Source organism: Protopterus annectens, chromosome 9.part0 (genome assembly GCF_019279795.1).
Source record: "Protopterus annectens isolate FY-2018-M chromosome 9.part0, PAN1.0, whole genome shotgun sequence".
Lineage (NCBI taxonomy): Eukaryota > Metazoa > Chordata > Ceratodontiformes > Protopteridae > Protopterus > Protopterus annectens.
This window is the reverse complement of record NC_056743.1, coordinates 1865832709-1865849708: the sequence shown is the minus strand read 5'-3', so window position 1 is coordinate 1865849708 and position 17000 is coordinate 1865832709. Positions and strand designations below refer to the sequence as shown.

Here is a 17000-nt window from a genome sequence, read left to right as displayed (position 1 = left end):
GCACTACAGAGCATACATAATATTTCCTCATTCATTTTATTTGTTTTCTAAATCTCATATCTGGTTTTAAGTTGCAGCAGTAGTAATCAAAGCAGTTTTAGATCAGAAATCCCTTATCCCAATGGTAATTTCCAACTCATCCTGTGGGAACCTGTAGCTATTTCCAGGTAAGCTGAGAGATCTAGTCAATCATAGGTTCATAGGAGGTTACTAAACCATTGGCCCTAGGGCCTTTATAAGCCTAGTCATGTTATACCCACATTGACCAAGTTGTATAGTCTATATTTGCAGGGCAAGTCTATGATCAGCACCAACTGCCCTTATCTAAGAGGGTATAGGTGACACCCCCAGGGCAAATTTATGGTCTCCCATCCAGTTGATTAAGTTATGCTTAAATAAGGTCATTGAGGAGCTCTGTTTTACGTGAATTGGAAATTTGTTCCAGAGGAGTGACAATCACTGTAAAGCATATCTTTCTATCCAGCGTGTCCTGTTAATGTTGCAGGCTAGGTTATGATCCCTAGAATGAGTGAATCTTGACCCATTTGACTTGTGAATGTGCAGCATTTCCATTAGGGCAAGGTCCGAGGCTGTTATGTAGGCCAGGCACAAATCGCCTATCAGCAGCCTATAAGATACAGAGTACAGTGACAGAGCTTTCAGTCTGTCCATGTAGAGTATGTGTTGAAGACCCTGAATTTTCTTTTTAAGAAACCTCTGAGGTCTCTGCAGCTGCTATCCAACACCAAGTCTTGGGTTTGGCCCATGATTTCCTCCCAGTCAGTCATGCCTGTTAAACTTTCTATGGAAGTTGCCAGTGATATCATAATAAGATGCCCAGTCCTTCTCTACTGATTCATCACATTACCAAGGAGCAGTGGCTGCACTGAGATCCTGCCAGACCTTTGAGCTCCTTACTGTCTCCTGGACAGTGATCCCATGTACCCTGTAAAGGAGCATCATTTCGTATCCATGTATGTGTAATTTTACCCTTTCATTCACTACCCAATGTGCATGACCATAGGTGATGATGTGGGCATAGACTTATGACTGACTTCTTGCTTCACTAGCACAGGTTGCTACAATATTGCAGTTCTACCATCATCACACCCTTTCAGTGTTCACTCTCCTGATCCCCACTAACTTCCATCATCATTAAGACCTTAAGGCATTTATATATACCCATCTGCTATATCTGTTTCCCCATTATGTACAGACAGCAGTCTACTCTTTGCCTGAAAGGAGTGGATTCATCTCTGCATGCTAAATGTTTCTACTACAAGAAAGTAGATAATGTGTAAATGTAGTACTTACTGTTTCATCCAGGACCATTAGTACACAGAAGCTGCTTAAGTGTTCACATTCACATGTTACATGTGTTCTGTTGGAACTTAGTTCAGAGAAAAAGCATCCTTCACTGGACCATCCACTTCTATTTTCGTCATCAGTTTTCCAGAAGACACAGAGAGGTACTTTCACATTATCTTTATCATTCTAGTAAAAATAAATGAAAAATTAGAACAATGATCCATTTGCTCACAACAGATATCTTTATCTAAGAAAACCTGGCTATATGGCTATGAACAGAATTTTAAGAGGTCTTAAGAGAACTACAAAACAAAAAATGAATGATCATTGAGTGGAGGGTGTTATGGAAGGACGATGTCTGATATTCATGATATAGAAAAGAGAACCCACCAACTCGCCTCCACTGTTTACATTGCACACACGTAGTTGAATTGTATTAATGAAAGCAACATACACTCACTTGGAAGACTGAGGCAAGTTGTGGGGACAGATGAAAAATAAACCAGAATATTTGAGTTGAATACATACATGTTTGCCTGGAACTGATGCTGATGGAACTGTGTATAGCTGAAGCAGTAGGATGCAAAATGTGTTTTCAGAACATAACTTGACTCTTTCATCTATCTCAGGTGAGCTATATGAGGTTGAGGATTATGGGACTGCTACAGAGTAGCAGCACATTAACTACAAAAGTGTGTCTTTGACACGGAGGATATCCTCCAGATATAGTGGAATATGGATGCCCAGAATGATAACGAAATTAAAGTTCTGTCATTATTCATATCATAATAAGGAGTAACTTTAATCTGTACTGGTACAGTGGCCTCATCTGCAAGATAAATAATCCTATTTAGGGAATTGCAAACCATCACAAAGTAAAGTGCACAAATTTCTAATCTCTCCTGTGTTAAATCAAATTGCCATAACTAAGACTAGCATAATATTATAATGCATGACATGGAGGATCACTTTATATAACAAGGGTGTGATACCTGCATTCCATTGAATGCTAGTGAGACTAAACATGAATCAATGTGCACAGCCCCAATGGTTCTGCTTACGAAATGATATTTAGCTCTTACACTGAGTCCAGATTAGGCAACTCCACTTACCTAAGGAATGAATATGACAACAGGAGAAAAGTGCATCTGTTCACTGAAGGCAAGCATGACCAAAACCTATAAGTACACTGGTGAGGTCAATGGGAAAATCTGAAAAGTGCTTTCATGCCCTTAAGGCAAATTTTGTTCATAAATACATTTGGTCCAATTCATACAATAATAAATAAAAGCCATGTTACCAAAATCAACAACATATTCTTTCACAAAGTGTGATGACCACTATCCTGGCGCATGGGTTGTGGTTGCCCACAACTTTATATGCTGATCATGGAATCCCTTTCTATGGTTTATATATGCTTTAGACACCATCATGAAGTAGATACCTCATTTCTTAATTTCACAGGTAAAACTAAAACCAAATTAAACAAAGGTTAAATTGCTGTTCTACTTTTCTGGATTTACCAAAAGCCTTTGATGATGTAATCCACTCATTATTTATGATTCAGCTTTTTATCATTGGTATATATCCAACAGTCATTGACTGCTCTCCCTACAATTTTTACACCTAAACAGAAGTTAAATGAACAGCTGCTATTTCACCCCAAACTGGTTCTGCAAGAAATCCCACAAGAATCTGTCCTTGGACCATCATTATTTTTTACTCTACAGATTAACAGCACAGAGTACACATTCAACGGTTATTTACTATTCGGACAACTTTTACTTTATATAATCATCAAAAATTACTAGTTTGGTCCAATAAAATCTACATGTTGCTTTCACCTTCTCAATAAATTGACTCAAAACAGTCTCTCCTACTCAGTACTACACAAGCTAGACGGATTCTCTTCACCCAACATATCGACAACTGCCTAGTCTTATTTTCTGCAAATGTCTGTTACAGAATGCATAAAACTCAAGGAAGGACTCAACAAATTTCACTGGTATATTGTACATATTGTATAGTACTATTTCATGTACATTACTCCTTTATAACCTGCATATTATTTGTTGCAGCATCAGATTAATGTTGTCATTTGAAGAGATCAAATTCTTTGATTAAAATCAAAGAGATGATCATGAAAAGCAAAAGCTGAGTTAAATTTACAGAAAATTCTGTTTTTTAAAACTTACTGTGGGGTGTTGAAACATAAGAGCTTTGTATAATTAGCATGATAGTTTGTTATACTCTACTCTGTAAAACTCAATGGGCAGGATTCACGATGGCTTGCATGGAGTCTAAGAGTAGTGTAAGACTCCATGCAGCCATCGCGATCCAGGAACAGCCTGAATGTGCGTGTAAGAGAGCACCTAAAACGGCTCTTACACGGACAGGGCGTGGATATGCTAATTACCTCACTTGCAGCTGAAAGGCATGCAAATGAGGTAATTTTGTGAACCAGGAAGCAGAAACCTGCCCGTGTAAGAGCCGTGTTATCTGCAGAAATGTACTAAGTTGATAACTGCGTACCGTTTTGCAAATAACACAATGGAGCCTTGTCAGCTCTAAATAAAGGTTGCAAATGTCTCAGGCAGCATGCCAATGACCAAATATGTGGCCACTGGCAACGTACCCTGATGCAAGCATAAAATAAAAATTCTGATGTTTAAACGTAGCACAGCACCACGCAAACGGGCTGCGCTTTAAAAAAACAGAAAAATAAAAAAATCAAACCCACAAACGTGGGTTTATGCAAAGCATGAATTTACAATGGAGGGGAATAGCAGGCTAAAACAACATGGCCACCGAGTAGGGGTTGCTAAGGGGGGAAGCTGAGTGTAAGACATGTAACTAAGCATTAGTAGGCAATCCTATGTAAATGAGTGGTAGGATAGTGAATCGTACTGTTACATTGGAAATTAGCACATTCCGTGCAGTGTAGGAGTAGGATAAGGGGGAGTAACAGAGTAGGAGATAGGTGACATCACAGGGGGGAATGTATGAAAGGAATGCAGCTCATTGGAGCACAGTGGCATGTGAACGCTGTCAGTTAGACATCATGGAAAGAGAAGTGTCAACAAGTAGGCATGGAAAAGCCAAGAAATGGAAGGTGTACACTATGGATAACACAAAAGTTTCTTGCAGGGCGTGCATGTGCGTGTGTGCACGCTAGTAGGCACGAGTAAGCTAGAGTGCACGCATGTAAGTGTGACTGCGTGCGTTTAAGGCAGAATATGCATGTAGGAGCCTGTTTAAACACTTGTAAGCTTGTTTGCGCTGGTGTGTGCACGTTATAACCCGAATAAGCAGATTTTAGTCCGTCTAAGCATGTGTGCGCATGTGTTAGCCACTGTGAGCGTGCTTTCGCTGGTATGCGTGTCGCTCCCCCCTGAGGAAACAGAAGGGAAAAAGGAAGCATGGGAAATAGTAGGAAGCTAGCAGGGATTACTGGCAGAGCTAGCAGGTGAAAACAATCAGAAGAAGGCAATTACACAGGCAGAACAGTAGCCCAGCCCAGCACTTAAAACTCTGCAAACAACAGTGCAGAATGTTTCTCTCAAGAGACACTGCAACAGAGGAGTAAGCTGTTAGAAGTGAAAACTGAAAAAGCTTCACTCAGACCAAAAATGCTAGGGGCTGCCATAGCTGTTATAAGGAGACATATGCAACTTGCTGAGGGTGGTGACTATGCAAATGCTGCTGGACAACCCACATTGAGGAGACGGAGAAGGGTGTACAGGCCCAGGATCACCTACCAGGGGTTACATGAGCTGGAGATAGTGGAGCACTATAGAGTGGACAGAGACCTCCTGCAGCAAATTGTTGAGCTGTGCAGGCCACGCCTCACACACAGAACCAACAGAGGGGAACCCATCCCAGTGGAAACCAAGGTATGTGTTGGCCTAAGAATACTAGCAACAGGTACCTTCCAGAGACCAACTGGTGATATGATGGGGATATCACAGGCATCAGCATCCAGGGTACTGCACCAGTTCCTGGATGCCATGTCAGCACATGTCCATGAGCATGTATATTTCCCCAATTCCCGTGAGGTATTGGCCAGCAATATGCGTCTCTTCCAGCAAATAGCGGAATACCCAGAGGTAGTGGGTGCAATAGACTGCACGCATATATGCATCAAAGCACCAGCCGGTGAGCAGGGTACGGCCTACATTAACCGCAAGGGCTTCCCCTCCATCAACTGCCAGGTCATGTGTGATGCCCAGGGCATAATAATGAATGTGTGTGCTGGCTGCCCTGGAAGCTACCATGATTCCCATATCTGGCATCTGATGCAGCTGTACCAGACATTTGCCAATGGGGACATCCCACATGGTCACTTAGTGGGGGATGCTGGCTATGCACTGGAGCGGTGGCTGATGACACCCATCAGAAATGCACACACACCTGAACAAGAACGTCATAATGAGGCATACGCGCAAACAAGAAATGTAATCGAGCGTGTGTTTGGGCTGCTCAAGTCACAGTTCCGGTGCCTGGACACATCTGGTGGAGCCTTGCAGTACTCACCAACTACATGTACCCAAATTGTCATTGTATGTACTATGTTACATAATATGATTCTGTGAAAACAGCTGCAGCGGGACCAGCATAGGGCTGGGCCAAACAGCCCCCCACCATTGCCAAGCCAATCACAGGCAAAGTGTGACTCAGAGGAGGAACAACCTGAGCCTGCCCCAGTAGGCAGAAGGAGGCATGCCCAGTATGCCTTGGCCTTGGCAAAGCGGCAACGCATAGCACATACACTGGCTCAGTAGGAACCCTGGAAATGATACCTCTCTCTGACTCACACATATAGTAAAAGGGATGCCTAAGTTGACACAACCTGCTTTCAAACATGTACAGGGTGTGTAGTATGTGCATCCAACATAGACAGCCCTGCAGCACCACCTGAGGCATGATTGCCATGTGTTAAGCAATGTAACACCATGTAGTATATGCAAACTTGATGACCCTGACTAACATCCTACCCTCACCAAGCATGATGCCACAATATGAAGATGAGATGATCAATTACAATAATTGGCTTAAGTATTGCTGTTAGTCACAGGGGATCCAATGCATGTCAGCCTGGGATGACATGCTGAGCAAGACACGATGCTCCACTTGCTACGGATGGTGTGCACCTATCAGTCCTGGCCTTTTGGATACTGGCAAAGGCTGTTGTCACCCCCACCGTGCCTTGAACAGGTAAGGCTCAAAACACAAACCCACCTCCATAGGAATCACAAGGGATAAGAACCTAGACGTAATGCTACCAAATGCCAGAAGTCTAAACAGCAAGATGCATGCAGTCTAAACTCCCCTCAGCATGGATAATGTTGCTATCTGTTCTGTAACAGAAAACTGGGTCAAGGCTCACAACAGCACCCTAGCACTACAAGGTTATACCTCATACCATGCTTTACAGCCCCAAAACATGGAACAAACTACAAAAGGAGGGTGACTAGCAATAATTGTCAAGTATAACCACACCCCCATGTTGGTACCACAACAAGAAGCAGCATGGACTATCCATGGTCAAGTAACAGTGGCTAAAACTGCCTCCCAGTTTGTAGCCTGCTACAGACTACCCTGCTAATGCCAGGAGCTGCACTTGGCCTACGTTGGAACACATGGAAATATCAAGATCTCCAAACAACATTATATTGGGTGACTGAAAATACTCAAACATAGACTGGGAGCATTATTCCAGCTCCAATACCCTAGGCCAAAGGTTCCTAGAATCCATAAACCAAAATGCCCAGGAACAATGTACCACTCCCACAAGAGGGGTAAGCATACTGGATGTGATAATCAGCAACATGGGTACTCTATGCCCAGATGAGAAGTGTATCGCTCACTGGTAAGATCAGACCATAGAGTAATCACACTGGATATTCACATCCTGACCACAGTCCCTGCCCAGAAAACCACAGTGAAAAACATGTGTAAAGGAAATGTTGCACTCCTCCAAACTGATGTGGAATCCATTAAAGGCCCTGTGCCTGTGGAAAATATGGGCCACACCTCAGAACCCTTTATAAATGCATTCTATGAACACTTTCAAGAATGCATGGATTATGCAATCCCAAATAAAACCAAGGCCCAATTCCTACACGCAAGCATCTGGCAAGGTGGACCCCAGCCATTACCAAACCATGCAAGAGAATGAGGAAGCTACTACATGATAGAGCAAACCCAAAAAGAGAAGTAATCTCTGATCAGTACTATGGCAATAAAATATGGCCACTCATAAAATCCACTAAGGCCAGCTACAACAAGTTGAATCTGTGAATCTTGGGCAATGTTACACCTGCCCCATGTACACAGACAACCCCCTCCTCCCCCCAAGAAATACAAATATATGTGAGAGATGCAACCATTTATCCAAACTGGAGGCTGAGCTGTCTCAACTCAGTACTGTCAAAACTAGTCAGGAGGAGAAGGTAACCACACACACCACAAACCTAGTCTCACATAGACCTATCACAACTGCAAACTAAAGACATAAACACACAAAAACATTCCCGGAGGCTCTAATTAAAAATCCACCAAATCAACAGAGGCCTCCAAAGCAGACACCCAAGCAACCACTACCTCCAAACATAGCACATGCAACACATAGTACAGAAAGTCGGTGTGCCTAACAGTCACAGCCCGTAAGGACAAACAACATGCCTGATACACTTGTAATAGGTGACTCCATAGTCAGACACACTGATGTCCCACTCACCAGACTGAACAAGGAAAAGGGTACAGTAAGCTGCCTGTAGGCTGCTACAATTCGCCACATAACACTGTTTATTTGCTAAGTTTTTCTGCATAGCTGCCTAGCTTGAGCATTTTCTGGCTTGTTAAACTTGATTTCTGTATTAGTAGCTGTATTTAGAGCACAACCAAAAGCTGTTTGCTGAATTTCCTGTTTGCACTTAATTTTAAATCGTTTTTTCTTAAAACTTGCATATTTTCTGTCCTTGACCTAGCACTCTTGTGTGTGGTCATTTACTGCACTGTTATAACTTGATATTACTTGTGAACCTCTGCTATCTCTGTAAAAAGAATACAAAAAAAAAAATCTTGCTTTTTTCCCACTTTTCTGAGAGTTAAAAAAGTTCAGTTACAGGCTTGCTGTTCCTGAACTGTTTGAAAGTTTCTGTGAGGCCATTTTGCTTGGGCTGAAGGAGGGTCTCTCTGTTGATCAGTGGCAGTGACTAACATTGAGCAGCTTCCCTGCCCCCGTAGAGGTGGTTACTGACTTGAAACTGTAGTTTTATTGGCCACTAGGGGTCATTTCCATAACTCCTTCATCTTCCTCTCTTAAAACCTAGTTGCCTCGTGGTTTGGGCGTCTTTTCAGGCTTGTTGGCTGTTGGTGAAGCACCCTCCAAGAGGAAAAAACGCTGAGAGAAGAAGGAGCCACTTTTGAAATTTTAAGTATTTTTTCTCTGTTTATTTGCTAAGTTTTTCTGCATAGCTGCCTAGCTTGAGCATTTTCTGGCTTGTTAAACTTGATTTCTGTATTAGTAGCTGTATTTAGAGCACAACCAAAAGCTGTTTGCTGAATTTCCTGTTTGCACTTAATTTTAAATAGTTTTTTCTTAAAACTTGCATATTTTCTGTCCTTGACCTAGCACTCTTGTGTGGGGTCATTTACTGCACTGTTATAACTTGATATTACTTGTGAACCTCTGCTATCTCTGTAAAAACAAAAACAAAAAAAAATCTTGCTTTTTTCCCACTTTTCTGAGAGTTAAAAAAGTTCAGTTACAGGTTTGCTGTTCCTGAACTGTTTGAAAGTTTCTGTGAGGCCATTTTTGCTTGGGCTGAAGGAGGGTCTCTCTGTTGATCAGTGGCAGTGACTAACATTGAGCAGCTTCCCTGCCCCCCGTAGAGGTGGTTACTGACTTGAAACTGTAGTTTTATTTTCCCTTTTGGGTCTATTCCTGCTTCTTTCCAGCCCCTACTATCAAGCACGCTTTAATGTGCTTTAGTGCGATTTAGCGCGGAGTTGCCACTAGAGCAGCATCGGGCAGCGCTGGTTAAACAAGGTTAAACTCTTTCTGGCTCCAGAAAGTCTGTTCTTCAATTTTTCCCTTAGAACTGCTCTGTTAGGAACCTAAACAGTTTACACCTACACTAAATAGTGCAGCACTTGTTCCAAATAGCTTTTTCTTCTCAAAAAGCTCAGCACTTGTCTTATAAGCATATCCCTTGTCTTATAAGCTTTCTCTTTGCAGGTCAAGCACTCCTATATTATACAAATCTCTCACTAGCAACCCCCCCCAGAAGTGCCCACTTCCCTGCTAAGCCCACTACTTTTCTGTTTCATACCAACTCATAATTCTTTCTAGCATGTCGAAGGGTCAGATGCTGGCGTCCTCTCCTGCCCAGTTGGTGAATCTGGGAATTCTGAGACAATGTTACAATGGACAACCCTCTCCTCCTCCCACGTAACACTAACACTTGTGAGAGATGCAGCTATTTAGCCAGACTGGAGGCTGAGCTCTCTCAACTCAGGACTGGCAAGACCAGGCAAGAGGAGAAGGCAACTACACACACCACAATACCAGTCTCACATAACTCAACCACACCACTGAATCAAACACATAAACACACTAAGACATACTCAGAGGCTCTGAGTAAAAATTTACCTAAACAGCAGAGGCCTCCAAAGCAGACACCCAAGCAACTGCAAACTCAATATACCACACAAACAACACATAAACAACAAAATCAGTGTGCAAAGCAGTCACTGCCCTTAAGGCCAAATACAACACTAAACATACTTGTCATAGGTGACTCCATAGTCAGACACACTGACGTCCCGCTCACCAGACTGAGTAAGGAGAAGGTCACAGTAAGCTGCCTGTTGGGCGCTAGAATCCACCACATAACACAAGCACTCAGGTCTCTCAACAGCAGGTACAAGTACGACTCAGTCATTGTCCACACTGGTGTCAACGACCTGAGACGTACCTCCTTGGACTACATGAAAAGAGACATTGAGGAGCTCTCTGATTATGTAGCCCAGGCAGGTATGACCCTGACCTTGAGCAGTATCCTACCTTCACCTAGAATGATGCCACAATACAGTGATAAGATGATCAGCTTTAATAATTGGCTTAAATTCTGGTGTCATTCAAAGGGGATCCAATGTCTGTCTGCCTGGGATGACATGCTGGACAAGCCACACTGCTTTGCAAGGGACGGCTTGCACCTGTCACCCCTAGGCTTCCAGATATTGGCAAAGGCTCTTGCCACCCCCATAGTGCCTTTTTTAGGCAAGGCTCAAATTCTAAACCTACCACCCTAGAACACAAAAAAGTAAAAAAAAACTAAGGGTAATGCTGCTCAATGCCAGAAGTCTCAATCTCAAGATGCAGGCACTCGAGGCCCTTCTCAGTATGGAGAACATCGATGTCTGTGCTGTGAGAGCACCCCAGCACTAGCAGGTTTCACCTCATATCATGCGTTCCGGCCCCAAAATCCGGAAAACACCAAGAAAGGAGGGGGGGTGTCCATATTCATAAAGGACACCCACACCTCAAGGTTGGTGGCAACGCACGATGCATCGGAGACCATCCAGGTGCAATTAACCATAGGCAAGACTGCTCTGCAATTTGTAGCATGTTACAGGCCACCCTCTCAAACTCAGGAGCCTCACATGGCCTTCCTGAAAACAATGGAGGGGATAAATGTATCTCCAAACACCATCATACTAGGTGACTTCAACTACCCTAATATAGACTGGGAACACTACTCAAGCCCAAACACTCTAGCCCAAAGGTTCCTGAGTTCATGAACTCAAATGCCATGGAACAACTAGTCACCATCCCCACAAGAGGAGAAAACATACTTGATCTCATCATCATGAACATGGGATCACAATGTTCAACACTGGAAGTATACACCTCACTGGTGAGATCAGATCATAAACTAATCTCGCTGGAGGTCTTCATCCCGCCCCCACCTGAAATAAAAAAGACCGCAGTGAAAAACTTCTCAAAAGCTGACTAAACACTTCTAAAAACTAGTGTGGTCTCCTTTAAGGCCCCTGAGCCAGTGGTAAACATTACTCAAACCGCTGAATCACTTACAAATGCCTTCTACCAGCACCTACAGGACTGCATGGATCAGGCAATCCCAAACAAAACTAAGACTCTTTGTACCAAAGGCAAGCATCCAGTCTGGTGGGCCCCAGCCATAAACAAGCTCTACAACAAAAGGAGGAAGCTACTACAAGATAGAGCAAAATCCTTGAAAGGTAAGGCACCTTTGATCATTATAAGTAAAAACTAAGAGCTCTCATAAAATCATCCAAGGCAAATTTTGAGAGAAAAATCACCAAGGACTCAAAAGACAATCATAAGGCCTTCTTTAGCTATGTTAGAAACCTAGGAGGAAACTCCCAGATATGCTCAGAATTAGTTCAAAATGATGTGAAGATTACTGAACCTACACACATTGCCAACATACTGGCTGACAGGTTCAGTGCAAACTCCCTCCCCAAAGGAGAGATATCTATACCAGAGGATTGTAGCCCCCAAACATCTCCAACGCCCAGGTGAGAACTGCTCTCTCCAAAGCAAAAAACACAGCATCCATGGGACCGGATGGTGTCCCCGGCTGTGTGCTCCACTAACTCAATGAGGAATTAAACCCGGAGTTAGGACAGCTGTTTAATCTTAGCCTCACCTCAGGATACGTACCCAAGGAGTGGCGCACGGCGACTGTGGTCCCACTTCACAAGGGCGGTGCCTCCACCGACCCTGGAAATTACCGTCCCATTAGCTTGACAAGCCTTATCTGCAAAGCCATGGAGAGGATCATAATGGAACTCATAAATAAAGACATAGGGAACTTGCAGACTTTGGATCCAACCCAGTTTGGCTTTGTCAAAGGCAGATCATGCCTTTTAAACTTGGTTGACTTTTTTGAGACAGTCACCAAGGCCATTGATGAGGGAAAGGCAGTCCATACAGCCTACCTTGACCTGGCAAAGGCCTTTGACACAATACCCCACTCAGGTATCATCCAAAAACTCATCAGCTTGAATGTAAACCCATACATCACAAGATGGGTTGCAAACTGGCTAAGTGACAGAACCCACAGGGTCAGAGTTGCTGGAGCCATGTCAGACTCAAAGCCTGTCACAAGTGGTGTCCCACAGGGCTCAGTCCTGGGTCCACTCTTGTTCGGCATCTACTTTTCTGAAGTACAAGCAAACACAGGTGGGTTATGGCTGACAAAGTTTGCAGATGACTGCAAACTGGGCCATAGTCGAAAACACATCTGACACAGATATCCTTCAGAAGGGCCTCACAGAAATGGATAACTGGTGCCAGAGCCATGGCCTAAAGTTAAATGCCAAGAAATGCATAGTCATACCCTTCGGGAAAAACAAGGTTACCCCTAGCTACCATATAGGTGGCAATCCACTGAGCACAGAAGAAGTCATCAGGGATCTGGGGACCCAGGTTGACAGTAGCCTTTCGTTTGACACTCATGTTGCTAAAGTGGTTAGGAAAACCTTCTACATTGCCCACCTGATCTTGAAGGGATTCACATCTAGATCAAGGGAGGTCATCGTCCCCCTGTACTCATCACTCATTAGACCTATGATTGAGTACAATGCCCCATTCGGAATGTATCTGACCCGACACCTGCAGCAGCTGGAAAGGCCCCAAAAGTTCCTCACCAAAAGGATAAAGGGTCTCAAAAATATGTCTTATGCTGCCCGACTGAAAGAACTCCAGCTCTATTCAGTCTCATACCACTTGCTCAGAGGTGACCTGTGCCTGACATATAAGGCCATGTCAAACCCTGATTTGATGAATATGCTTCACCTCAAAAAATCTAGATCCCTCAGAACCACAAGGGCGGGAGACTTAAACCTTGACACGGTTATTAATAGAACGTGCTGGAGGGACAGATTCATCACCCAGAGACTCCCTATGCTGTGGAACAAAATCCCGGTACATGTGAGGCAGAGCACCTCGCTGGCCTTGTTCAAGAGGAATCTTGACCAATGGATGGGGGATCGCAAATATACCCCAGAGATTACTTCAGTGTCACTGCTTGACAGAGGCACAGCAAAATAATAGGCATAGTTTTATTCAAACTAAAGGGGTGGCGAAAGCCAAATAACTATGGGCTAGACTTATAAATGCCCTTGGGCAGATAGCCTAGTATGAACCTATGAACCTATGAACAAGCACGCAGGTCACTCCAAAGTAAGTACAAATATGACTCAGTCATTGTCCATGCTGGTGTGAATGACCTGAGACGTACCTCCCTGGACTACATGAAAAGAGACATAGAGGAGCTCTCCGATTATGTAGGCCAGGCCGGTATGACTCTGACCCTGAGCAGCATCCTACCCTCACCAAGAATGATGCCAGAGTGCAAACACAGAATGATCAGCTTTAACAATTGGCTCAATTACTGGTGTCATTCTAAGGGGATCCAATGTCTGTCTGATTGGGATGTCATGCTTGACAAGCCACACTGCTTTGCCAGGGATGGCTTGCCCCTGTCACCCCTGTGCATCTGGATATTGGCTAAGGCTCTTGCCACCTCCATAGTGCCTTTTGTAGGCAAGGCTGAAAAGACAAACCCACCTCCCTAGAAAACATAAGTGGAAAAAACATAAGGGTAATGCTGCTCAATGCCAGAAGTCTAAACCTCAAGATGCATGCTCTCGAGGCCCTCCTCAGTATGGAGAACATTGATGTCTGTGCAGTGATGGAAACCTGCATCAAGGCTCCTGAGAGCACCCCAGCACTACCAGGTTATACATCATATCATGCTTTTCGGCCCCAAAACCTGGACCAAACCACAAAACGAGGGGGAGTATCCATATTCAGCAAAGATACCCACACTTCCAGGTTGCTGACAATGCACGAAGCATCGGAGACCATCCACGTGCAACTAACCATAGGCAAAACTGCAGTACAGTTTTTAGCATACTACAGACCACCCTCTCAAACCCAGGAACCCCAGTCAGCCTTCCTGAAGACACTGGAGAGTATGAATGTCTCTCCAAATACCAAACAAGGTACTCACAAATTACCACATAGGTGGTAATCCATTACGTATGGAAGAAGTAATCAGGGACCTAGGGACACAAGTGGACAGTAACCTCTCATGTGACACTCACATTGTCAATGTGGCTAGGAAGACCTTCTATATTGGCCACCTTATCATGAAAGGATTCACATCTACATCAAGAGAGGTCATTGTGCCCCTATACTCTTCTCTTATCAGGCCCATAATTGAGTACAATGCCCCATTTGGGATGTACCTTACCCGACATCTGCAGCAGTTAGAAAGACCTCAAAAGTACCTCACCAAGAGGATAAAGGGTCTCAAACATTTGTCATATGCTGCCTGGCTGAAGACACCCCAGCTGTATGCAGTCACATACTGCCTACTCAGAGGCGATGTATGCCCGATTTACAAGGCCATGTCCAATACAGAATTAATGGACATGCTCCACCTCAGAAAATCCAAATCCATCAGAGCCACGAGAGCGAGAGATGTCAACCTCAACACATAAATAAATAGGATGTGCTGGAGGGACAGATTCATAACCCAGAGGCTCCCTACACTCTGGAACAGAATCCCACTCCATGTTAGGTAGAGCCCCTCACAGACTCTCTTCAACAGGAATCTTGCCAAGTGGATGGGAGATCATAGATTTACACTGGGGGTCTTCACTGTGTCACGTCTAGACAGAGGCACAGTAAAGTAAACCCTAAATGGGCATAATATTGACATAGCAAGGGGTGGCGAAAGCCACACACACTCTGGCTAGGCTTATAAATGCCCTAGGGCAGATAGCCTAGCATGAACCTATGAACCTATGAAGATACAAATTGTACAGGACACTAAGGATAATCACAAGGCTTTCTTAACTGATGGTAGGAACCTTGTTGGGAATTCACAGATATGCTCTGAATTACTCAAATATTACAAACAATACACCAAACCCACACACATTGCCAACATTCAACCTGACAGGTTCAGTGCAACCCCCCCCCCCAAAATGGCAAATATCTATCCCAGCAGAGTGCTGGCCCCCTGACATTGCAGATGCTGAGATAACAGCCAGCATCTTCAAAGCAAAACACACAGCATCAATGGTACGAGATGGTGTCCTGGGCTGTGTCCAACATGAACTCCAAGAAAAGTGGAACGCCAAATAACACTACTGCTCAATTTCAGCCTTACCACAGGATATGTACCCAAACAGCAGTGTACAGCAACAGTGGTCCCTCTCCACAAAGGTGGTGCCTGAATGGATACTGCAAACTATCACCCCAGAATCCTGACAAGCTTGGTCTGCAAAGCTATGGAAAGGATCATCATGGACCTCAGAAATAAAGATATTGGGGACCTACAGACACTGGACCCTACCCAGCGTGACTTTCTTAAGGGCAGATCCTGCCCCTTAAACATGTTTGACTCATTTGAAACGGTCATCAAGGCCATTGATGAGGGGAATGTGGTCCACACAGCCTATCTAGACCTTGCAAAAGCCTTCCATACAATACCCCACGTGTTTATTATAGATACGCTCACCAGCTTAAATATAAACCCCTATGTCAGTAGATGGGTTGCAAACCAGCCCAAGGACAGAACTGACATGGTCAGAAATGCTGCAGCCATGTCAGACTACAAACCATCTACAACTGGCATCCCACAAGGCTCGGTCCTGGGACCTCCCTTGTTTGGTATATATTTCTCATAGGTACAGGCCAACATGGAAGGACTGTGTCTGAACAAGTTTGCAGAGGACTACAAACTGGGCACCATATCTGACTCTCCAGCTGACACAAGCATCCTACAAAAGGGCCACATAGAAACAGACAACTGGTGCCACAGCCATCTCATCAAGCTAATTGCAGAAAAGTGTATAGTCATCCCCTGTGGATAAACAGTAAGTGCCCACCAATTACCACATAGGTGTTAACCCATTAAGTACTTTAGAAGTAATTAGAGACCTGGGGACACAAGTTGATAGATATCTTGCATTTGACAACCATGTAGCTGTAGTGGTTACAGAAACATACCATATACCTACCTAATCATGAAGGTAGTCAGATCTAGATCAGGGGAGGTCATCATGCCTCTTCAGTCATCCTTCATCAGCCTCACAATTGAGTACAATGGCCCCTGTGGGATGTACCTCAGCAGACACCTCCATCAACTGGAAAGACCCCAAAAGTACCTCACTGGGAGGATCAAAGAGCTCGAACAGATGCCATGTGTTGCCTGATTAAACAAACTACAGTGCCACACAGTGCCATACTGCCTGCCCAGAGGCAATCTGTGCCTGATGTATAAAGCCATGTCCAAGCTAGAATCAATGAACATGCTGCACCTTGTACAATCTGAATGCCAGTGAGCTATGCACATGAGAGACCTGAACCCCAGCACTGACATACATAGGACATGCTGCAGTGATTGATCCATAACCCAGAAGCTCCCTCCACTCTTGAGTAAACTCCCAATACAGGTTAGCCAGAGAGTCCCTCACTGACTCTCCTCAAGAGGAATCTTGATGAGTGGATGGGAGATGGTAGGTTTACCCTGGGTATCACTGTTATGTCACGGGTAGACAGAGGCACAGTATACTAACCTTGAAATATGTCATGGCAAAATCCAGTTACAATGCATGTTGAA

General features: G+C 44.1%; 1 pseudogene; it reads right to left on the bottom strand.

Annotated features, from left to right (window-relative positions):
• Positions 1-1263: 1263 nt before the first annotated feature.
• The window catches only part of LOC122810811, a 349950-nt pseudogene continuing 334213 nt past the window's right edge, over positions 1264-17000 (bottom strand).